Genomic DNA, 23,508 nt, shown 5'->3' on the forward strand with positions numbered 1-23,508 from the left:
CCACCTCACCAGAGGTCAGCAGCGGCGGTGTTGTGAGCTGAACAGGACTGGAAACTGGCCCTTGTGGCCGGTACACCTCGTCCTTGCCAGGTGTCGTCGTCCATTTGGAGGGGGTTTCGGGAGCTGACCCACAGATAGCGCGGTCGTCACTGCTCCGTGCTCGGATGCTGGATCCGGGTCCGTAACAGAGAGAGAGGGAGAGAGAGAGAGAGAGAGAGAGAGAGAGAGAGAGAGTGTTACGACCCTATTGGGTCGCAACTGGGGTTCTTCTCTGATGTTATTAGAGTTTGGGTATCCGGCCCCAAGTTAGTAGTGGCTTTCAAGGGGTGTGTTCCGTAACGCAAGTAAATTAAAGGGGAAGGGATACAAATACACTAATTTAAATATATATATTAACCGCCACCATAAATATATATCTCACAGTCACTCGCTGGGGCTATAACTACACTTATATACAATAGCTTGTCTTCCTCCGAAGACACAGGATGTTCTACGGTGCTCAAGATGAGCACCGTAGAACACCGTAGAAGCCCTGGTTATCTTCTCGTGGCCTCACGATGAATCCTTTGATTCTCTAGGCGAATCTACCCTGGCCACAGGCCAGCCAAATCACAGTCCCACTGGGTGCACCGTCGTGGAGGCTTTCAATCCCAAATCCAGCCTGTAGCTGGCAGGTTCCAATCAGCTCCGCTGCGTAGGCCACTCCACGACCGATACTAGGGTTGCGAGCCCTAGGCAGGAGCCTCGTGTGATTCCGCTGATCACTCTCCTCTCTATAGCACCACAGTGGCTAGTCTCTTCCACCAGTCAACCCTCGGGTACGACGATTCCTCAACTCTGTCACGTCATAGGCAGGCTAACACTCTCAGCAGTGTTCGTCCGGGAGCAACTCACAGCTTCTGCAGCAAACACGCGGAGAGACTATGGCTGCCTTGGAGACTATAGACTGCCCCATCGTCGAATACAGCAGTCCCAGGTCGACTCTGTAATCAGACACGACATTAGTACTGGTTATACTCTAGGGCACCTCACTCACAGGCTTAGACACAAGCATCCACCTATCCACTCCATAGATGGCGTTGCTGTCTAAGCGCCACCTCACCAGAGGTCAGCAGCGGCTACGTTACTAGCTGATCAAGACGGGAAACCAGCCCTTGTGGCCGGTATATCCCGCCCTCGCTAGATGGCGTTGTCCATTTGGAGGGGGTTTCGGGACCTGACTCGCAGATGGCATGGTCGTCACAGCTCCGTGCTACGACGCTGGGCTCGGGTCCGTAACACCTCCCCACCAAAAAGAATTTGGTTTGGGTTTCTATAAAGAAAAAAACAAACCAAATTAGTACGTGGATACAACTCCAAACAGACTCACGTACACTAAGAACTGGAATGGCGAGGATGTCTTGTCCGAAAAACTGTCCAAACGGGAAACTCTGGCATAAATGAAACTTGAAGATGTAAGGCAATGACCTGCCTGATGTGATCTTCCACTCCTCCACTAAGATGTCAAGCAGGGGCATAATCTCACGTGTCCCGAGTAAGGATTGGTATAGACTCGATCTGGGGTGAATCGACACTTCCCTGTGTCGTGGCACCGATGATGGCTGGTCACAGACTGCATTTCTGGTACCGGTCCGGTAGTCCTTCAGGGAGACGGGAACCTGGAATACAGGGGTCCGATAATTTAGAGTGACAACGACAGTGGCTAAGTCAGTACTTACAGCATACGCCTCTACTAGGCCCACACCTAGTCCCAACAGGGCTCTTCGTACATCGAAGATGGTGTCCGCTCTACCACCGACAGGTCGACCAACGTTCCGCATAACGCTACCTCTAGGCTCAGCAATCACGCAGGGGGTGTCAACCTGTCGGAAACAGTCACTCATAATATCACATCTCGTACCTCCTGTATCTATCATCACCTTCCAGGTCCCTCCTTTGACTGCAACACTCACAGTGCACGTCTCTAATCCCTGGGATCTCTTCACGATGTTCAAGGGAGCCACCATCCGTCGGGTCGTCCACTGGTCCTTACTGAGAACACACATAAGAATAAAACAAAATACCGCAAAGAAACATTTGGCTAAGTTAGGGATAAGTTTCACGAGCCTGTAATGTCCATAGCCGGCTATATCCATTAGCCGGGTTTGGACCGAAGAGGGCACTAGACCCTTCACACATACCTCACATACCTCCGACGTCTGTGGAATCTCTGGCCGGTTCAATGAACGCTGTACCTTGCCATACCGCAAGTACTCATCCGCCTTCGCTCCAGACTCTTTGGTATCCGTGGGTGCTTGTACACGAAGCCTCTCTTCTTGCTCAGTCGCTTCTGCCACCTTAACCTCATGTTCCTTGTTGGGAGAAGAATCAGGAGACTCTGCTAGAATACTCTCGATCTGTGGGCGAGAGGGAGAATTAAACAGGTTAACTAATTCCGTGTCAGTCTGTACCTGGACATTACCATTTCCAGCTGTTACCTCGGACCTTGCTGTTCTGGCTGACTCGTCCGCAACCTTGGGATGATTGTTGCTCCAATCTGTCACCAAGTCGTTGGCTAGTACCACGTCAATCCCAGCTATAGGTAGGGTATCGACTACTGCCAACGCACATGTGCCGCTGAAGTAAGGCGAGTCCAGATGTACCGGCACTAAGGGGGCGACATACTGCGTCCTAGGAAACCCAACCAGGACAACCTTTTGTCTCCCGTCCACACTCACTCCCTCGGGTATCGAGTTTCTCACGATCAGGGACTGAGCTGCTCCACTATCTCTGAGCACTACAACTGATCTACCAGTATGATCACTCGATACATACCCGCCTGAAGTGTGAGGGGAAAACAATCTTGGTTCTTCCTGACTAGTCATCAGGGACGGGGTTCCCTCTGGTGGTGTCACACAGCTCATCAACATCACCTCCCTACGTGGGCCGCTACCTCTTCTGCCACGGCACATAGCAGCTACATGCCCTTTCTGCCCACAAGTCCAACACACCATATTCCTCCTCGGACTCCGGTGTTTCGGACTGTTAGGACTAGTCCTTCGAGGGCTACTTGGGGGCGTCTTCACAGCGCTTTGTGGGACGGGTCTCTCTTTTTCCTGATGAGGTTTGTCAAACCGGCATGGGTAATTCCTCGGGACATACTTAGCACAAGGTTTATGCGTTAAGATGTACTCTTCAGCCATGGTGGCTGCCGCCCGTAAGGTCTCTACCTGCTGTTCCTCTAAGTACGTCTTCAGATCTCCAGACAAACCTTCTTTGAAGTCCTCTAACAGTATGAGCTGCTCAAGGTCTTCTTTGGTCTCCACTTTCCGATAGGCACACCACTCTTGGAAAAGCCGTTCCTTGATGGTCGCGAATTCGGTGAAAGTGTGCTCCGAGGTCTTTTTCAGGTTCCTGAACTTCTGCCTGTAAGCCTCAGGTACCAATTGGTACGCCATGAGCACGACCTTCTTCACCTTGTCGTAATCGCTGGAGTCATCAAGGGACAACGTGGAGTAGGCGATTTGGGCCTTCCCAGTCAAGACAGACAGTATCATGATGGCCCAATTCTCCTTTGGCCACTCCAAAGAGGCTGCGACTTTCTCGAAGGCCGCGAAGAACTTCGAAACTTACTTCTCGTTGAACTTCAGGACCATTTTGATGTTTCTCACCGGATCGAAAATACTTGTGTTCGTTGTTTGCCTCCGACCACCTAATCGCAATACTTCTAGCTCATGTTGTCTCTCTTTTTCGTCTCTGTCTCGTCGTTCTTGCCTGTCTCGTTCTTCTCTTTCTCTTTCTCTGTCTCGCTCTTCTTTCCTTTCTTGTCTTTCTTTTTCCTTTTCTTCTAATTCTAAACGCCTCATCTCCATTTCTTTTTCTTGTCTCTCTCTTTCCATTTCTAATTTCTTCCATTCTATCTCGCGATTTATTTCCAAGGCACGCATTTTGACTGTAAGTAAACTTCCGCTCACCTGCATCACTGTCAATGTCACTGCCCTTATCTTCTTTTTCAGTGGAAGCTACTTCCTCACTTTCTTTTGTAATTTGTGCCTTGCTTTCCTGTTTCTCCTCGGCCTTCAAATGCCGGTGAACCTTGGACAAGATCTCCACACGGGAATCATTGGCACGTATCTTTATCTCCAGGTAGGCACTTACTAATACGAGTTCCTGTTTCTCCAGATATTTTAATCTGGCAAGACAGTCCTCCCTGTTCAGAAAGGCCTGAACATCGTCCAGATCGTCGATGGTCGCTTTTTCTGCCATTGTCACTTAGATGGAACACTAGCACTTAACACACCGCTTCACTTTAGCACTCAACGCACCGAGCACTGTACTACGTCAATATTGCACTTTATCGCGCCTAACACCGCACTTGCCAATATTGCACGTAATTACACCGGGCACCGCACTATGCAATATTGCACTTAATCACAGCGAGCACCGCACTCTACAATATTGCACTGAATCACACTGAGCACCGCACAGGACGTATAACGTCCTAATAGTCACACACAGGGGGAATTATTTACAGGGGATTGCACTACTTCACCACCCCTGTCAAACATACTTGACAAGGGGTCGGATCCCGCTGGGGATGCCAATTATGTTACGGCCCTATTGGGTCGCAACTGGGGTTCTTCTCTGATGTTATTAGAGTTTGGGTTTCCGGCCCCAAGTTAGTAGTGGCTTTCAAGGGGTGTGTTCTGTAACGCAAGTAAATTAAAGGGGAAGGGATACAAATACACTAATTTAAATATATATATTAACCACCACCATAAATATATATCTCACAGTCACTCGCTGGGGCAATAACTACACTTATATACAATAGCTTGTCTTCCTCCGAAGACACAGGATGCTCTACGGTGCTCAAGATGAGTAGCCCTGGTTCTCTTCTTGTGGCCTCACGATGAATCCTTTGATTCTCTAGGCGAATCTACCCTGGCCACAGGCCAGCCAAATCACAGTCCCACTGGGTGCACCGTTGTGGAGGCCTTCAACCCCAAATCCAGCCTGTAGCTGGCAGGTTCCAATCAGCTCCGCTGCGTAGGCCACTCCACGACCGATACTAGGGTTGCGAGCCCTAGGCAGGAGCCTCGTGTGATTCCGCTGATCACTCTCCTCTCTATATCACCACAGTGGCTAGTCTCTTCCACCAGTCAACCCCCGGGTACGACGATTCCTCAACTCTGTCACGTCACAGGCAGGATAACACTCTCAGCAGTGTTCGTCCGGGAGCAACTCACAGCTTCTGCAGCAAACACGTGGAGAGACTATGGCTGCCTTGGGTAGACTGCCCCATCGTCGAATACAGCAGTCCCAGGTCGACTCTGTAATCAGACACGTCATTAGTACTGGTTACACTCTAGGGCACCTCACTCACAGGCTTAGACACAAACGTCCACCTATCTACTCCATAGATGGCGTTGCTGTCTAAGCACCACCTCACCAGAGGTCAGCAGCGGATACGTTACTAGCTGATCAAGACGAGAAACCAGCCCCTGTGGTTGGTATATCCCGCCCTCGTTAGATGGCATTGTCCATTTGGAGGGGGTTTTGGGACCTGACTCACAGATGGCGTGGTCGTAACAGCTCTGTGCTACGACGCTGGGCTCGGGTCCGTAACAGAGAGAGAGAGAGAGAGAGAGAAGGTATGGGACGGAAACCAAAGGGAAAGAAATGGGAAGGGTATGAGGCACAGATGGAAGGGAAACAGAGGAAGGTGGTCAGAGTACATCTTGGGAAGGACGTTAAATGCTTCCCTCTCCTCTTCTCTCTAAGTCTCTTTGACATAAAGCAGCATACCTGAGTATGCCTTCACTATGGCATAGGTCTCCCTGGGTCAGTCTCCACGATCTGTGTATGTGTACTCGCCTAATTGTGCTTGCGGGGGTTGAGCTTTGGCTCTTTGGTCCCGCCTCTCAACTGTCAATTAACTGATGTACAGATTCCTGAGCCTATTGGGCTCTATCATATCTACATTTGAAACTGTGTATGGAGTCAGCCTCCACCACATCACTGCCTAATGCACTCAATCTGTTAACTATTCTGACACTGAAAAAGTTCTTTTTACGTCCCTGTGGCTCATTTGGGAACTCAGTTTTCACCTGTGTCCCCTTTATTGTGTACCACCCATGTTAAACAGTTTATCTTTATCTACCCTGTCAATTCCTCTGAGAATTTTGTAGGTAGTGATCATGTCTTCCCTTACTCTTCTGTCTTCTATTGTCGGGAGGTGCATTTCACGCAGCTTTTCTTCGAAATTCATGCCTCTTAGTTCTGGGACTAGCCTAGTGGCATATCTCTAAACTTTTTCAAGCTCCGTTTTGTGCTTGACAAGGTACGGGCTCCATGCTGGGGCAGCATACTCCAGGATTGGTCTTACATGTGTGAGTGTGTGTGTGTGTGTGTGTGTGTGTGTGTGTGTACTCACCTAGTTGTACTCACCTAGTTGTACTCATCTATTTGTGTTTGCCGGAGTTGAGCTCTGGCTCTTTGGTCCCGCCTCTCAACCGTTAATCAATAGGTGTACAGATTCCTGAGCCTATTGGGCTCTATCATATCTACACCTGAAACTGTGTAAGGAGTCAGCCTCCACCACATCACTTCCTATTGCATTCTATTTGTCAACCACTCTGACACTAAAAAAGTTCTTTCTAATATCTCTGTGGCTCATTTGGGCACTCAGTTTCCACCTGTATCCCCTTGTGCGTGTGCCCCTTGTGTTAAATAGCCTGTCTTTATCTACCCCTATCAATTCCCTTCAGAATCTTGAATGTGGTGATCATGTCCCCCCTAACTCTTCTGTCTTCCAGTGAAGTGAGGTTTAATTCCTGTAGTCTCTCCTCGTAGCTCATACCTCTCAGCTCGGGTACTAGTCTGGTGGCAAACCTTTGAACCTTTTCCAGTTTAGTCTTATCCTTGACTAGATATGGACTCCATGCTGGGGCTGCATACTCCAGGATTGGCCTGACATAGGTGGTATACAAAGTTCTCAATGATTCTTTATACGAGTTTCTGAATGCCGTTCGTATGTTGGCCAGCCTGGCATATGCCGCTGATGTTATCCTCTTGATATGGGCTGCAGGAGACAGGTCTGGCGTGATATCAACCCCCCAAGTCTTTTTCTTTCTCTGACTCTTGAAGAATTTCCTCTCCCAGATGATACCTTGTGTCTGGCCTCCTGCTCCCTGCAGCTATCTTCATTACATTACATTTGGTTGGGTTAAACTCTAACAACCATTTGTTCGACCATTCCTTCAGTTTGTCTAGGTCTTTTCGAAGCCTCAAACAGTCCTCTTCTGTCTTAATCCTTCTCATGATTTTGCCATCGTCCGCAAACATTGAGAGAAATGAATCTATACCCTCCGGGAGATCATTTACATATATCAGAAACAAGATAGGACCAAGAACAGAGCCCTGTGGGACTATGTGTGTGTGTGTGTGTGTGTGTGTGTGTGTGTGTGTGTGTGTGTGTGTGTGTGTGTGTGTGTGTGTGTGTGTGTGTGTTTGTGTGTGTGACCACTAAACACCCACCATAACTTGGGACCAGATTCACGAAGCAGTTATATAAGCACTTACGACCCTGTACATCTTTTCCAAATCTTTGGCGGCTTTGTTTATAATTATTAAATAGTTAATGTGCTCCGAAGCACTAGGAGGCTGTTTATAACTATAACAACAGTTGATTGGGATGTTTTCATGTTTAAAAACTGTTTAATAAATGTAACCAAAGTCGTCAAAGTTTGAGGAAAGATGTACACGTTCGTAAGTACTTGCGTAACTGCTTCGTGAACCTGGCCCCTTGTATTAACTGTACGTCTCTGTTCACCCAGCAGTGAATGGGTACCTGAGTGTTAAACGATTTGGCGGGTCGTATTCCGAGGAAAATTAGGATTAAGGAGCGAAACGCTATGCGTGTTAGTGGCTTTACAAAAATGTTAGAACTTGTGTATATTTAAATAATAATAATAATAATAATTATAATAATATTATTATTATTAATATTATTATTATTAATATTATTATGGATTGTGAAATAACTTTATACTTTTCAATACTCGCCTACTGTACATTAAATATCATACAACCACTCAACCCGTCCTTGACTCAAATCCATTACATCCAGCGGTCGACCCCACAGACGCATTCATAAATTTGTTTATGCTGTTCATTCAAAACAGGAATTTTTTTAAATGTAAATAAATATTATAATATATTAGCATATTGTGCATATATATAGGCATAGGTTAGGTTAGGTGTTTAAGTTCTGTTGTCAGTTGTGAGTCGTGTGTTAACAGTTTTTCATTCTTAAACAGGGGGTTTGGCGGGTGGATGGAATCACTTTTGAGTCTTTGTTTGGAGGACGGGCTGAGAACAGCCCATCATCACACTAGGCTGGTTAAAGCAGCGGCCGTCCTCCCCAGACGCATACATTCATTTTAATATACTGTGTATTATAAATTGATTTGTTCTCATGTATAAATTAATATTATTATACATCAAATTTCAATGTATTGTTAGGCGTAGGTTAGGTTAGGTGTTTAGGTTCTGTTGGCTGTTATTTGTATTAGAAGTACATGGGTGAAGCATTTATAGAATTGCGGTTCGAACAGAGGACGTGAGCGAAGCACTTGTTCCGGAAGCAGACCGTCCTCCAAACAAAGACCCAAAAGTGATTCCATCCACCCGCCAAACCCCCTGTTTAAGAATGAAAAACGGTTTACACACGACTCACAACTGATTTCGTTCGAACACTTCCAGAACAAGTGCTTCACTGACGAATTTTGTTCGAACCACAACGCTGTAAATGCTTCACCCACGTACTTCAAATACAAATTATCGCCAACAGAACCTAAACACCTAACCTAACAAATGCCTAGATATGCACAATATGTTAATATATAACAATATTAATTTATATTTGAGAAAATTTCTGTTTTGAATAAACAGCATGTTAAAATTGATGAATGCGTTTGTGGGGTCGACCACTGGATGGAATGAACTTGGTCAGAGGACGAGCTTTTCACCCCTCATGCTGCAGGTGACGTCTAACAGCGTCTGAACATATGATCAAGGCTAACCTAGTTCAAACTCTACAAGAAATTTCAGTAAATAATGATTTTGATTTATAATTGAGGAGGCTACCGGTATTGAATGAGCAGAACGTTGGGGATATTAATGGTTCTTTGGAGTCGGTAGGAGTTCAGACGAGTGCGGGCTGGGGCTGATCGCAAAATGGAGTGAAAAAATACATAAATAAAGGAGGATATTAATAAGCTAAATACATCAACACAAAATAAATCACTAAATAATATGTACAGACTGGCTACGTTTAGAGTGATTTGGTTAACTACAGAGTAATTATTGATTTGGTAAATTACAAAGAAACAGATGTCGTATCGCTGATTATTTCAAGCAAAAGATTGGTACAAAAATAAATAAATTTGGGTGAATATAAATATTAGGTTCTCTGTGATTTCCACTATTTTTATGGTATGTTCTCTTCGGCGTTGTTGGCTAGGGTGTCCCTGGTGATGATCTGGGTGTGTCTATAGGTTACATCTTTTATGGGGCCTTTGTTATTTGTGCATTGTCAGATAACTGGAGAGAAGTTTTGTCTTGCCTGTATATTGAGATCACTAGCGGCTGACGGTCCCCAAGTGGCCACGTGGAGGCCTAGACGATATTCTCCTCCTTCAAGGCGTTTCCCTTGAAGTCAGGAGAGTTCTTGAAGAGCAAGTTGGAGGTCTTCTTGCTCCTACGAACTCTACTGGTTGGTGTTGGTAGCGGTCAATAATGTCTTCCGGGACTCTTTATTACTTTTGGTGAGCCTCGGGGAGGAATATTCAGTAGAATATTTGAAACGGTAAAGCAGGTGCCCCACTGATACCCTTCAGAGGGTTGAGCAAAACATATGTGTTGCTGAAGAGGAGCGCCCCCGACACCAAGTGATGCACCTTGAAAGAAGCAAATGTCGTCTATGCCTTCACAAATGATTATGGACGATGGAACTCATTCTGAGTTTATGTTCATTCTATCCAGCGGTCGTCCCCAAAGACGCATTCATTATTTTTAACACGATGTTCATTCAAAATAGGAATTTTTTTAAATATAAATTAATGTTTTTATATATTTAGCATACAATGTATATTTTGACATTGGTTAGGTTAGGTTAGGTTAGGTGTCCAGGTTCTGTTGTGATTATTCGTATTTGTAGTACGTTGGTGAAGAGTTTCAACCCGTCCTCGACTCAAGTCCATTACATCCAGCGGTCGACCCCACAGACGCATTCATAAATTTTAATATGCTGTTCATTCAAAACGGGAATTTTCTCAAGTATAAATTAATATTATAATATATTAGCATATTGTGCATATATAGGCATAGGATAGGTTAGGTTAGGTGTTTAGGTTCTGTTGGCGATTATTTGTATTTGTAGTACGTGGGTGAAGCATTTACAGCGTTGTGATTCGAACAAAATTCGTCAGTGAAGCACTTGTTCAGGATATGTTCGAACTTCAGCAGTTGTGAGTCGTGTGTAAACCGCTTTTCATTCATAAACAGCTGGTTTGGCGGATGGATGGGATCACTTTTGGCCTTTGTTTATGAGGACGGGCTGGTGTATGAGGACGGGCTGGTGTATGAGGACGGGCAGGTGTATGAGGACGGGCTAGTGTATGAGGACGGGCTGGTGTATGAGGACGGGCAGGTGTATGAGGACGGGCTGGTGTATGAGGACGGGCTGGTGTATGAGGACGGGCTGGTGTATGAGGACGGGCAGGTGTATGAGGACGGGCTGGTGTATGAGGACGGGCTGGTGTATGAGGACGGGCAGGTGTATGAGGACGGGCAGGTGTGTGAGGACGGGCTGGTGTATGAGGACGGGCTGGTGTATGAGGACGGGCTGGTGTATGAGGACGGGCTGGTGTATGAGGACGGGCAGGTGTATGAGGACGGGCTGGTGTATGAGGACGGGCTGGTGTATGAGGACGGGCAGGTGTATGAGGACGGGCTGGTGTATGAGGACGGGCAGGTGTATGAGGACGGGCTGGTGTATGAGGACGGGCAGGTGTATGAGGACGGGCAGGTGTATGAGGACGGGCTGGTGTATGAGGACGGGCAGGTGTATGAGGACGGGCTGGTGTATGAGGACGGGCTGGTGTATGAGGACGGGCTGGTGTATGAGGACGGCCTGGTGTGTGAGGACGGGCTGGTGTATGAGGACGGGCTGGTGTATGAGGACGGCCTGGTGTGTGAGGACGGGCAGGTGTATGAGGACGGCCTGGTGTATGAGGACGGGCTGGTGTATGAGGACGGGCTGGTGTATGAGGACGGGCTGGTGTATGAGGACGGGCTGGTGTATGAGGACGGGCTGGTGTATGAGGACGGGCTGGTGTATGAGGACGGGCTGGTGTATGAGGACGGGCTGGTGTATGAGGACGGGCTGGTGTATGAGGACGGGCAGGTGTGTGAGGACGGGCAGGTGTGTGAGGACGGGCTGGTGTATGAGGACGGGCTGGTGTATGAGGACGGGCAGGTGTATGAGGACGGGCTGGTGTATGTGGACGGGCTGGTGTATGAGGACGGGCTGGTGTATGAGGACGGGCAGGTGTGTGAGGACGGGCAGGTGTGTGAGGACGGGCTGGTGTATGAGGACGGGCTGGTGTATGAGGACGGGCTGGTGTATGAGGACGGGCAGGTGTGTGAGGATGGGCAGGTGTGTAAGGACGGGCTGGTGTATGAGGACGGGCTGGTGTATGAGGACGGGCAGGTGTGTGAGGACGGGCAGGTGTGTGAGGACGGGCAGGTGTATGAGGACGGCCTGGTGTATGAGGACGGGCTGGTGTATGAGGACGGGCAGGTGTGTGAGGACGGGCAGGTGTGTGAGGACGGGCTGGTGTATGAGGACGGGCAGGTGTGTGAGGACGGGCAGGTGTATGAGGACGGCCTGGTGTATGAGGACGGGCTGCTGTATGAGGACGGGCTGGTGTATGAGGACGGGCTGGTGTGTGAGGGCGGGCAGGTGTATGAGGACGGGCAGGTGTGTGAGGACGGGCAGGTGTATGAGGACGGGCAGGTGTGTGAGGACGGGCTGGTGTATGAGGACGGGCTGGTGTATGAAGACGGGCAGGTGTGTGAGGACGGGCAGGTGTGTGAGGACGGGCTGGTGTATGAGGACGGGCAGGTGTGTGAGGACGGGCAGGTGTGTGAGGACGGGCTGGTGTATGAGGACGGGCAGGTGTGTGAGGACGGGCAGGTGTATGAGGACGGGCTGGTGTATGAGGACGGGCAGGTGTGTGAGAACGGGCTGGTGTGTGAGGACGGGCAGGTGTGTGAGGACGGGCTGGTGTATGAGGACGGGCTGGTGTATGAGGACGGGCTGGTGTATGAGGACGGGCAGGTGTGTGAGGACGGGCAGGTGTGTGAGGACGGGCTGGTGTATGAGGACGGACTGGTGTATGAGGACGGGCAGGTGTGTGAGGACGGGCAGGTGTATGAGGACGGCCTGGTGTATGAGGACGGGCTGGTGTATGAGGACGGGCAGGTGTGTGAGGACGGGCAGGTGTGTGAGGACGGGCTGGTGTATGAGGACGGGCAGGTGTGTGAGGACGGGCAGATGTATGAGGACGGGCTGGTGTATGAGGACGTGCAGGTGTGTGAGGACGGGCAGGTGTATGAGGACGGCCTGGTGTATGAGGACGGGCTGGTGTATGAGGACGGGCTGGTGTATGAGGACGGGCTGGTGTGTGAGGACGGGCAGGTGTATGAGGACGGGCAGGTGTGTGAGGACGGGCAGGTATATGAGGACGGGCAGGTGTGTGAGGACGGGCTGGTGTATGAGGACGGGCTGGTGTATGAGGACGGGCAGGTGTGTGAGGACGGGCAGGTGTGTGAGGACGGGCTGGTGTATGAGGACGGGCAGGTGTGTGAGGACGGGCAGGTGTGTGAGGACGGGCTGGTGTATGAGGACGGGCAGGTGTGTGAGGACGGGCAGGTGTATGAGGACGGGCTGGTGTATGAGGACGGGCAGGTGTGTGAGGACGGGCTGGTGTGTGAGGACGGGCAGGTGTATGAGGACGGGCAGGTGTGTGAGGACGGGCAGGTGTGTGAGGACGGGCTGGTGTATGAGGACGGGCAGGTGTGTGAGGACGGGCAGGTGTATGAGGACGGGCAGGTGTATGAGGACGGGCAGGTGTATGAGGACGGGCTGGTGTATGAGGACGGGCAGGTGTGTGAGGACGGGCAGGTGTATGAGGACGGGCAGGTGTGCGAGGATGGGCTGATGTATGAGGACGGGCTGGTGTATGAGGACGGGCAGGTGTGTGAGGACGGGCAGGTGTGTGAGGACGGGCTGGTGTATGAGGACGGGTTGGTGTATGAGGACGGGCAGGTGTGTGAGGACGGGCAGGTGTGTGAGGACGGGCTGGTGTATGAGGACGGGCTGGTGTATGAGGACGGGCTGGTGTATGAGGACGGGCTGGTGTATGAGGACGGGCTGGTGTATGAGGACGGGCTGGTGTATGAGGACGGGCTGGTGTATGAGGACGGGCTGGTGTATGAGGACGGGCTGGTGTATGAGGACGGGCTGGTGTATGAGGACAGGCTGGTGTATGAGGACGGGCTGGTGTATGAGGACGGGCTGGTCTATGAGGACGGGCTGGTGTATGAGGACGGGCTGGTGTATGAGGACGGGCTGGTGTATGAGGACGGGCTGGTGTATGAGGACGGGCTGGTGTATGAGGACGGGCAGGTGTATGAGGACGGGCTGGTGTATGAGGACGGGCTGGTGTATGAGGACGGGCTGGTGTATGAGGACGGGCTGGTGTATGAGGACGGGCTGGTGTATGAGGACGGGCTGGTGTATGAGGACGGGCTGGTGTATGAGGACGGGCTGGTGTATGAGGACGGGCTGGTGTATGAGGACGGGCTGGTGTATGAGGACGGGCTGGTGTATGAGGACGGGCAGGTGTATGAGGACGGGCTGGTGTATGAGGACGGGCTGGTGTATGAGGACGGGCTGGTGTATGAGGACGGGCTGGTGTATGAGGACGGGCTGGTGTATGAGGACGGGCTGGTGTATGAGGACGGGCTGGTGTATGAGGACGGGCTGGTGTATGAGGACGGGCTGGTGTATGAGGACGGGCTGGTGTATGAGGACGGGCTGGTGTATGAGGACGGGCAGGTGTATGAGGACGGGCTGGTGTATGAGGACGGGCTGGTGTATGAGGACGGGCTGGTGTATGAGGACGGGCTGGTGTATGAGGACGGGCTGGTGTATGAGGACATGCTGGTGTATGAGGACGGGCTGGTGTATGAGGACGGGCTGGTGTATGAGGACGGGCTGGTGTATGAGGACGGGCTGGTGTATGAGGACGGGCTGGTGTATGAGGACGGGCAGGTGTGTGAGGACGGGCTGGTGTATGAGGACGGGCTGGTGTATGAGGACGGGCTGGTGTATGAGGACGGGCTGGTGTATGAGGACGGGCTGGTGTATACATCTTGTCCATGTTTTGATGATCGTTTAAATATAAACAAATAATATTTGTAAATTAAAGAATTCAAATATAGTTTCGTTTAGAGAATTCTTGAACATTAAAAAGTTCCGGCACGCAGCCTCCCATACTCTTTAGGAAGGAAGGAAAGGAGTTATGAGGAGAAAGCGCCAAGCCATTACTACTATATAGCCATTGGAAGGGATCAGGATAAGGATTTGGGATGGGACCGGTGAGGGGGGGGGGTAATCCCATTCCAAATAGAGCCAACCTCTCTACAAATCTTCCAAGCTCACTAGAGATCCTGACCACCATGCACAAGGGCTCCCAGCAGACGCACACATCACTGGTTCGACAGTTTAAAGTTTCCTTGGGGAATCATGAAGAAACAAAATGCAAATAAAACGGTTAATTTGGTAATATTTTGATGCGAGCTTGGAATCCCTTCCTGCCGGAGGCCAGACTCCCCGAGACCCTGCACATATACCCACCACAGAGGGAGAGTAGTCCACATGCACATGAACTTCACTGGCTAATGACGCGGCTGGTTCAGGGCTCGTAACTTAAGATAGAGCCGGGGAATGTGGCGTTGGTAACACCATCAGAGGCTCTGTAGTTAACATGTATCACGATACCTGCTGCAGGCAGCCGCTCTTGAGGCCAAATTATATTTCTGGGTAACTTTTGCACTTATAAGAAAACACAAGATGTGAACATCTTGAGGTTATCTTGAGATGATTTAGGGGCTTAACGTCCCCGCGGCCCGGTCCTCCACCAGGCCTCCTTTTTGTTACACATCCCCCAGGAAGCAGCCCGTAGCAGTTGTCTAACACCCAGGTACCTATTTTCTGCTAGGTGAACATGGGCATCAGGGTGAAAGAAACCCTGTCCATTTGTTTCCTGCTCCACCGGGGATCGAAGCCGGAACCTCAGCACTACGAATCCCGAGCGCTGTCCACTCAGCTGTCAGGCCCCTATCACAGTACCTATTAATAGTCAGGCCCTATTACACAATCACAGTAACGTGAGTATCAATAAAACAAAGTGTACTGAAAGAGGGGCATCAGAGGTAGCATTGCTGGACGACTGAGGCGGAGTGCATGGTGAGGGGGGGGGGGGGAATTTTGTGACAAATCCTGGTACGGCTTCAGTGGAAGCCTCAGGAACACTCGTGGGTTCAGCAGAACCACAGGTAACAATTCTTTTGAGCATGTGGTGGCGTAGTTGGTGAAACTGGCCGTACACTTAATGACACACTTAAGGAACACAAAAGAAGTGTTAAGTCTGCAGACACAAACAATGCTCTCTTCTGTAATGTTAGGGACTCTAATCATCCTATTGATTGGTTGTCTAAAATAATCTTCCCTGCCGCTACTCTTGACAGACGCCGTCCTGGGGAAGCGGCTCTGATACCCAACATGAACCTGAGTCGTGGCTTTGTTGCTGCCCAACACACACACAACGTAACGGTCCCTATGATGCCCTTGTTACAACTTGTGATAAAGTTGTTACATCTTGTTATAACGTTTTTATGATGAATTAGAACATTGTTACAACTTACTATATTGGTTGTTACAATTGTTAGATGGTGGTAAACCTTGTACGAACGTTGTAGCAACGTTGTTGTTTGGTCGTGTGTGTGACAGTGTTGACTCTTCCTTCTCAAAGTACTCACTAAAGTGCTTCAACCTTCTTAACAAACGTGATCTGACCTAAGCTTTGTCCGTGTTGCTTATTCTCCTCTCTTTTTTTCTGTTCCTTGTTTTCTCTTACGTTCCCTTACTATCCTCTTCTTATTCCTATTACTTTCTCCTCTCATTCGGTTGTTTTAATTGGAGCTGCCTCGTATGGGCCAATAGACCCTCTGCAGTTCTTATACCTTCTACTATCCCCTCTACTACACCTTACTTTGCTCCTCACCGCTCTTGCCTATTTATTGCCTGCATCTACTTCCTCATCACTTTACGGGCTATTCATGCCCGTGCCACCTCTTGGGTGGCTTAATCTTTATCAATCAATCTTCCTCATCACAATCGACTTGAGAATGGTCCAGGACGGACCGAAACGTCGTCGTCCCTTCACCTTCTAGTGTGTGGTCTGGTCAACTTCTTTTTTATTCTTATCTTTCCTCTTATACTTACCTTCATCCTTTTCTATGAATGGGATGAATGCCTTTCATTCTATTCTGAGAATAAGATGAAAGATATTCTTACCTTTCATCTTATTCTTACCTTTTTTCCTCTTACCTTTTCCTCACCTCTTATCTCATTAACCTTACTTATTTGCCTCTCTCTTCTATTACTTACGGGTTATTCATGCCCGTGTCACCTGTTGGGTGGCTTAATCTTCATCAATCAATCAATCTCCTATTACGCGACTTGATAATGTCCCAGGATGGACTGAAACGCGTGGTCTCTTAATGCTCCTGTTGCAGCCCGTCCTCGACTCAAGTCCATTACATCCAGCGTTCGACCCCACGGACGCATTCCTAAATTTTTACATGCGGTTCAATCAAAACGGGAATTTTCTCAAATAAAAATTATAATTATAAGATATTATTATATTGTACATATATAGGCATAGGTTTGGTTGGCAATTATTTGTATTTGTAGTACGTGGATGAAGCCAAGTCGTTACTACTATATAGCACTTGGAAGGGGTCAGGATAAGGACCGCGGATGGAACGGGGGGAAGGAACAGTGCCAAATCACTTAGACGGTCGGGGATTGAACGCCAACCTGCATGAAGCCAGACCGTCGCTCTACCGTCCAGACCAAAGTGGTTGGACTAACATTTCAGGAGCAGTGAGTGTGTGTATGTATACCTCGGCTGGCGAGGCTCCTGAACCAGTGCCTGCATCACCTCCTTGTATATCAGGCCGTCATGCTCCAAGCCCTTGAACAAGTCCTTCATTACCTCCATGTTCTTAATGTTCATGCTCCAAGCCCTTGAACAAGTCCTTCATCACCTCCATGTACTTAATGTTCATGCTCCAAGCCCATGAACAAGTCCTTCATCACCTCCATGTACTTAATGTTCATGCTCCAAGCCCATGAACAAGTCCTTCATCACCTCCATGTACTTAATGTTCATGCTCAAAGCCCATGAACAAGTCCTTCATCACCTCCATGTACTTAATGTTCATGCTCCAGGCCCATGAACAAGTCCTTCATCACCTCCATGTTCTTAATGTTCATGCTCCAAGCCCATGAACAAGTCCTTCATCACCTCCATGTTCTTAATGTTCATGCTCCAAGCCCATGAACAAGTCCTTCATCACCTCCAGGTATTTAATGTTCATGCTGCTCCAGTTAAGGTTGAGTCGTCCGAGGTAAACTCTGCCAAGGAGTTATAAGTGGAGTTGGGACTGGCTGGAGGGAAGTTTATATGGTGCTGGAACGAGAAGATTTCCGAGTCACATAAAATGTTTTATTTTCTTATTACAGGTTGAAGAAAAAGTTTATTGCCACTATTTTGTGACCTCATGGCGTCCTGACCCTTTGGCTTTACTAACCCATTGTTACTGACCCTTGTTAATGGCCCTTGTTTACTGACCCTTGTTACTGATCCTTGTTTACTGACCCATTGTTTACTGTCCCTTGTTTACTGACCCTTGTTTACTGACCCTTGTTTATTGACCCTTGTTTACTGACCCTTGTTTACTGACCCTTGTTACTGTCCCTTGTTTACTGACCCTTGTTACTGACCCTTGTTTACTGACCCTTGTTACTGTCCCTTGTTTACTGACCCTTGTTACTGACCCTTGTGTCAGGGGACATATTTTTCCTGCTCTCTCGTGCACTGAATTAAGTACGAAATTGCATAGTGCGCCAGTGATGTGCACCGTGATTCAACTTTCTGAATATAACTTTTCCACAGTCGTGTTGGATGTCGTTGGACAGCCCATGGCATTCGCTAGCCAATTATGTCATTCTGATCGCTGTATCAGGTCTGTGAAGGAAATTACAGGAGGGAGTTGATTTCAGGGAAATTTTATACAAGTCAAGTGTAGAGAGGGAGCTATGGGTTAACGGCCTGAGACCACCCCGTTGACCTGTGGCCTCGTCATAACGAAGAGGAGACCCCCGTCCCACAAAGCGCTAAGAAGACGCCCCCAAGTAGCCCTCGAAGGACCAGTCCTAACAGTCCGAAACACCGGAGTCCGAGGAGGAATATGGTGTGTTGGACTTGTGGGCAGAAAGGGCATGTAGCTGCTATGTGCCGAGGCAGAAGAGGTAACGGCGCTCGTAGGGAGGTGATGCTGATGAGCTGTGTGACACCACCAGTAGGAAGCCAGTCTATGACTAGTCAGGAAGAACCAGAATTGTTTTTCCCTCACACTTCAGGCGGGTATGTATCGAGTGATCATACTGGTAGATCAGTTGTAGTGCTCAGAGATAGTGGAGCAGCCGAGTCCCTGATCGTGAAAAACTCGTTACCCGAGGGAGTGAGTGTGGAAGGGAGACAAAAGGTTGTCCTGGTTGGGTTTCCTAGGACGCAGTACATCGCCCCCTTAGTGCCGATACATCTCGACTCGCCTTACTTCAGCGGCACATGTGCGTTGGCAGTAGTCGATACCCTGCCTATAGCTGGGATTGACGTGATACTAGCCAACGACATGGTGACAGGTTGGGACTACACACATCCCAAGATTGTGGACGAGCCAGCCGGAACAGTAAGGTCTGAGGTAACAGCAGGCAGTGGTAATATCCAGGTACAGACAGACCCGGAATTAGATGACATGTTTAATTCTCCCTCTCACCTATAGATCGACAGGATTAGAGCAGTCTCCTGATTCTTCTCCCGACGAGGAACATGAGGTTACGGTGGCAGAAGCGGCTGAGCAAGAAGAGAGGCCTCGTGTACAAGCACCCACGGATACCATCGAGTCTGGAGCGAAGGCGGATGAGTACTTGCGGTATGGCAAGGTACAGCGTTAATTGAACCGGCCAGAGATTCCCCAGAAGTCGGAGGTATGTGTGGTATGTGCGAAAGTGTTAGTGCCCTCTTCGGTCCAAACCAGGCTAATGGTTATAGCCTGCTATGGACATTACAGGCTCAGGAAGCTTATCCCTCGGTTAACCAAATGTTTCCTAGCGGTATTTTGTTTTGTTCGCAGTGTGTGTACTCAGTAAGGACCAGTGGACGACCCGACAGATGATGGCTCCCATGAACATCGCGAAGAGATCGAAGGATTGGAGACGTGCACAGTGAGTGTTGCAGTCGAAGAAGGGACCTGGAAAGTGATGGTAGATACAGGAGGTACGAGATATATTATGAGTGACTGTTTCAGACAGGTTGACACCCCCCGTGTGATTGCTGAGCCAGGATGCAGCGTTATACGGAACGTTAGTCGACCTGACGGTGGTAGAGCGGACACTGTCGATGTACGAACAGCCCTGTTGGGACTAGGTGTGGACCTAGTAGAGGCGTATGCTGTAAGTACTGACTTACCCACTGTCGCTGTCACTCTAAATGATCAGACCCCTGTATTCCAGGTTCCCGTCTCCCTGAAGGACTGCCGGACCGGTACCAGAAATACCGCCTGTGACCAGCCATCATCGGTGCCACGACACAGGGAAGTGTCGATTCACCCCAGATCGAGTCTACACCAATCCTTACTCGAGACACGTAAGACAATTGTGCTCCTGCTTGACATCTCGGTGGAGGTGTGGAAGATCACATCAGGCAGGTCATCGCCTTCCATCTGACAGTTTCCTTTGTGTTTCCCATTAGGACAGTTCTGTGAACAAGACATCCTCGCCACTCCAGTTTGTAATGTACGTGAGTCCGTGTGGAGTTGTATCCACGTACTAATTTGGTTTGTGTTTTTCTTTATAGAACCCCAAACCAAATTCTTTTTGGTGGGGAGGTGTTACGGACCCGAGCCCAGCGTCCAAGCACAGAGCAGTGACGACCGCGCCATCTGTGGGTCAGCTCCCGAAACCCCCTCCAAATGGACGACGCCATCTAGTGAGGACGAGATATACTGGCCACAAGGGCTAGTTTCCCGTCCTGATCAGCTCATAATACAGCCGCTGCTGACCTCTGGTGAGGTGACGCTTAGACAGCAATGCCATCTATGGAGTGGATAGGTGGACGTTTGCGTCTAAGCCTGTAAGTGAGGTGCCCTAGAGGGTAACCAGTACTGATGACGTGTCTGATTACAGAGTCGACCTGGGACTGCTGAATCGGACGGTGGATCAGTCTACCCAAGGCAGCCGAAGAATCTCCACGTGTTTGCTGCAGCAGCTGTGAGTCACCCCCCGGATGAACACTGTTGTGTTAGCCTGTCTATGAGGTGGCAGAACTAGGGATTGTCGTACCCGGGGCTGACTGGTGGAGAAGACTAGCCACTGGGGTGTTGTGGTGAGGAGAGTGATCTGTGGAATCACACGAGGCTCCTGCCTAGGGCTCGCAACCCTAGTATCGGTCAACCTGTCCTCTTAAAAAGAACGTCGCTTTTGGCCGTTTGCCCGTATGGCCGAATATGGACGTAATTTGAAAATTAAAATAAATTGAAAATAAATTTGGGATTTTTTTTTCAACAACAGTAAGTTAAGGGTCCTCTGATAGGTTAGGTGGGCAGGAAATTCTCATAAAGTTTCAAAACGTTATGAAAAACGTAAATTGAAAGTTCCTCTTCTAAGCTGTCTGAGGAGGGCCGGACTGACTCAAACAGAAAACGGAACAGTACGTCAATTTTGTGAGTGGATTTCATTTCAAATTACGTCCAAATTTGGCCATAGTGCGCATACGAGCCAAAAGTGACGTTATTTTTAAGAGGACGGGTTGTATCGGTCGTGGAGTGGCCTACGCAGCGTTGCTGATTGGAACCTGCCAGCTAAAGGCTGGATTTGTGGTTGACGGCCTCCACGACGGTGCACCCAGTGGGACTGTGATTTGGCTGGCCTGTGGCCGGGGTAGACTCGCTGGGAGAATCTAAGGATTCGTCTAGAGGCCACAAGAAGAGAACCAGGGCTACTCGTCTTGAGCACCCGTTAAGCAGAGCATCCTGTGTCTTCGGAGGAAGACAAGTGATTGTAAACAAGTGTAGTTATAGTAACAGCGTGTGACTGTTTATATATTTATTTATTGGTGGTGGTGAATATATATTTATTTCTGAGCAGTTTTATCCCTTCCCCTTTAATTTACTTGCGTTACGGAGCACACCCCTTGAAAGCCACTACTAGCTTGGGGCCGGATACCCAAGCTCTACTAACATCAGAGAAAGAACCCAGTTGCGACCCAAGAGGGCCGTAACATAATTGGCATCCCAGCTGGGGATGCCAATTATGTTACAGGCCCTCTGGGGTCGCAACTGGGTTCTTTCTCTGATGTTAGTAGAGTTTGGGTATCCGGTCCCAAGCTAGTAGTGGCTTTCAAGGGGTGCGTTCCGTAACGCAAGTAAATTAAAGGGGAAGGAATAAAACTGCACTTAAACTTAAATATATTATTAAACCACCACCATAAACAAATATATAAACAGTCACACGCTGTTACTATAACTACACTTATTTACAATCACTTGTCTTCCTCCGAAGACACAGGATGCTCTGCTTAACGGTGCTCAAGACGAGTAGCATTGGTTCTCTTCTTGTGGCCTCTAGACGAATCCTTTGATTCTCCCAGCGAGTCTACCCCGGCCACAGGCCAGCCAAATCACAGTCCCACTGGGTACACCGTCGTGGAGGCCGTCAACTACAAATCCAGCATTTAGCTGGCAGGTTCCAATCAGCAACACTGCGTAGGCCACTCCACGACCGATACTAGAGTTGCGAGCCCTAGGCAGGAGCCTCGTGTGATTCCACAGATCACTCTCCTCACCACAACACCCCAGTGGCTAGTCTTCTCCACCAGTCAGCCCCGGGTATGAACAATCCCTGGTTCTGCCACCTCACAGGCAGGCTAACACAACAGTGTTCATCCGGGGGGTGACTCACAGCTTGCTGCAGCAAACACGTGGAGATTCTTCGGCTGCCTTGGGTAGACTGATCCACCAGTCCGATTCAGCAGTCCCAGGTCGACTCTGTAATCAGACACGTCATCAGTACTGGTTACCCTCTAGTGCACCTCACTTACAGGCTTAGACGCAAACGTCCACCTATCCACTGCATAGATGGTGTTGCTGTCTAAGCGTCACCTCACCAGAGGTCAGCAGCGGCTGTATTATGAGCTGATCAGGACGGGAAACTAGCCCGTGTGGCCAGTATATCTCGTCCTCACTAGATAGCGTCGTACATTTGGAGGGGGTTTCGGGAGCTGACCCACAGATGGCGCGGTCGTCACTACTCCGTGCTTGGACGCTGGGCTCGGGTCCGTAACACCCTATCACGTGTCCACCTCGTGAGAGAGGGGGTAGCGTCATAGGGCAGGTGCGCCATTGGCTAAGGGCCTGGGCCTCAGAAATGCTGAACTGTGATTGGCCAAGACGCTGAGGGGTACCGCAGGCATAGTGTTGGCGGGAAAAGACATTCTTTCCTAGGACGTTGCTTGGGGTGGTCGCATTTCCCGTGCTAGGCCAAGCATCGGGAAGTACCGCCTGCAATGTGACTAAAGTCACGCCTATCATCTTGCTATCTTTCCGGGTGCCGTGCGTAAGAATCCAGTAATCGGAATGGGGCTTGTACCAAACCGCGTGAACTTGTCATCTAGCCGCGTAATTGTGGGACGCCATCTTAGAGGAACTGGACTGAGTGAGGCGTTAATTATCGGGCTACGAAAATGACATCAGCTGTCTATCGTATCTGTGTTTGAAGGTACTGCTGTGAGATGTGCTAGAGAAGGTTTCAGTGTTATGAGAGAAACCTTAAAAGTTCTAATTCTGAGGAACAGTGAAGGACTCCGTCTCGGGTCTCGTGTACCGTGTAACACCGTGTACCGTCGTATCCTGGGGTACCGTGTCAAGTGGAAGGGGCGTGGTACCGCATCCCTGCTGTTGTGCGCTCGCCCTGGCCTGCCTAAGCCGGTGTGTCTGCGCCATCCTGGTCTCTAATTTTGTAGTTAACCCCGTGGTCTAGGACCCTGTGCT

This window comes from Procambarus clarkii, chromosome 3 (assembly GCF_040958095.1).
Source record: "Procambarus clarkii isolate CNS0578487 chromosome 3, FALCON_Pclarkii_2.0, whole genome shotgun sequence".
NCBI lineage: Eukaryota > Metazoa > Arthropoda > Malacostraca > Decapoda > Cambaridae > Procambarus > Procambarus clarkii.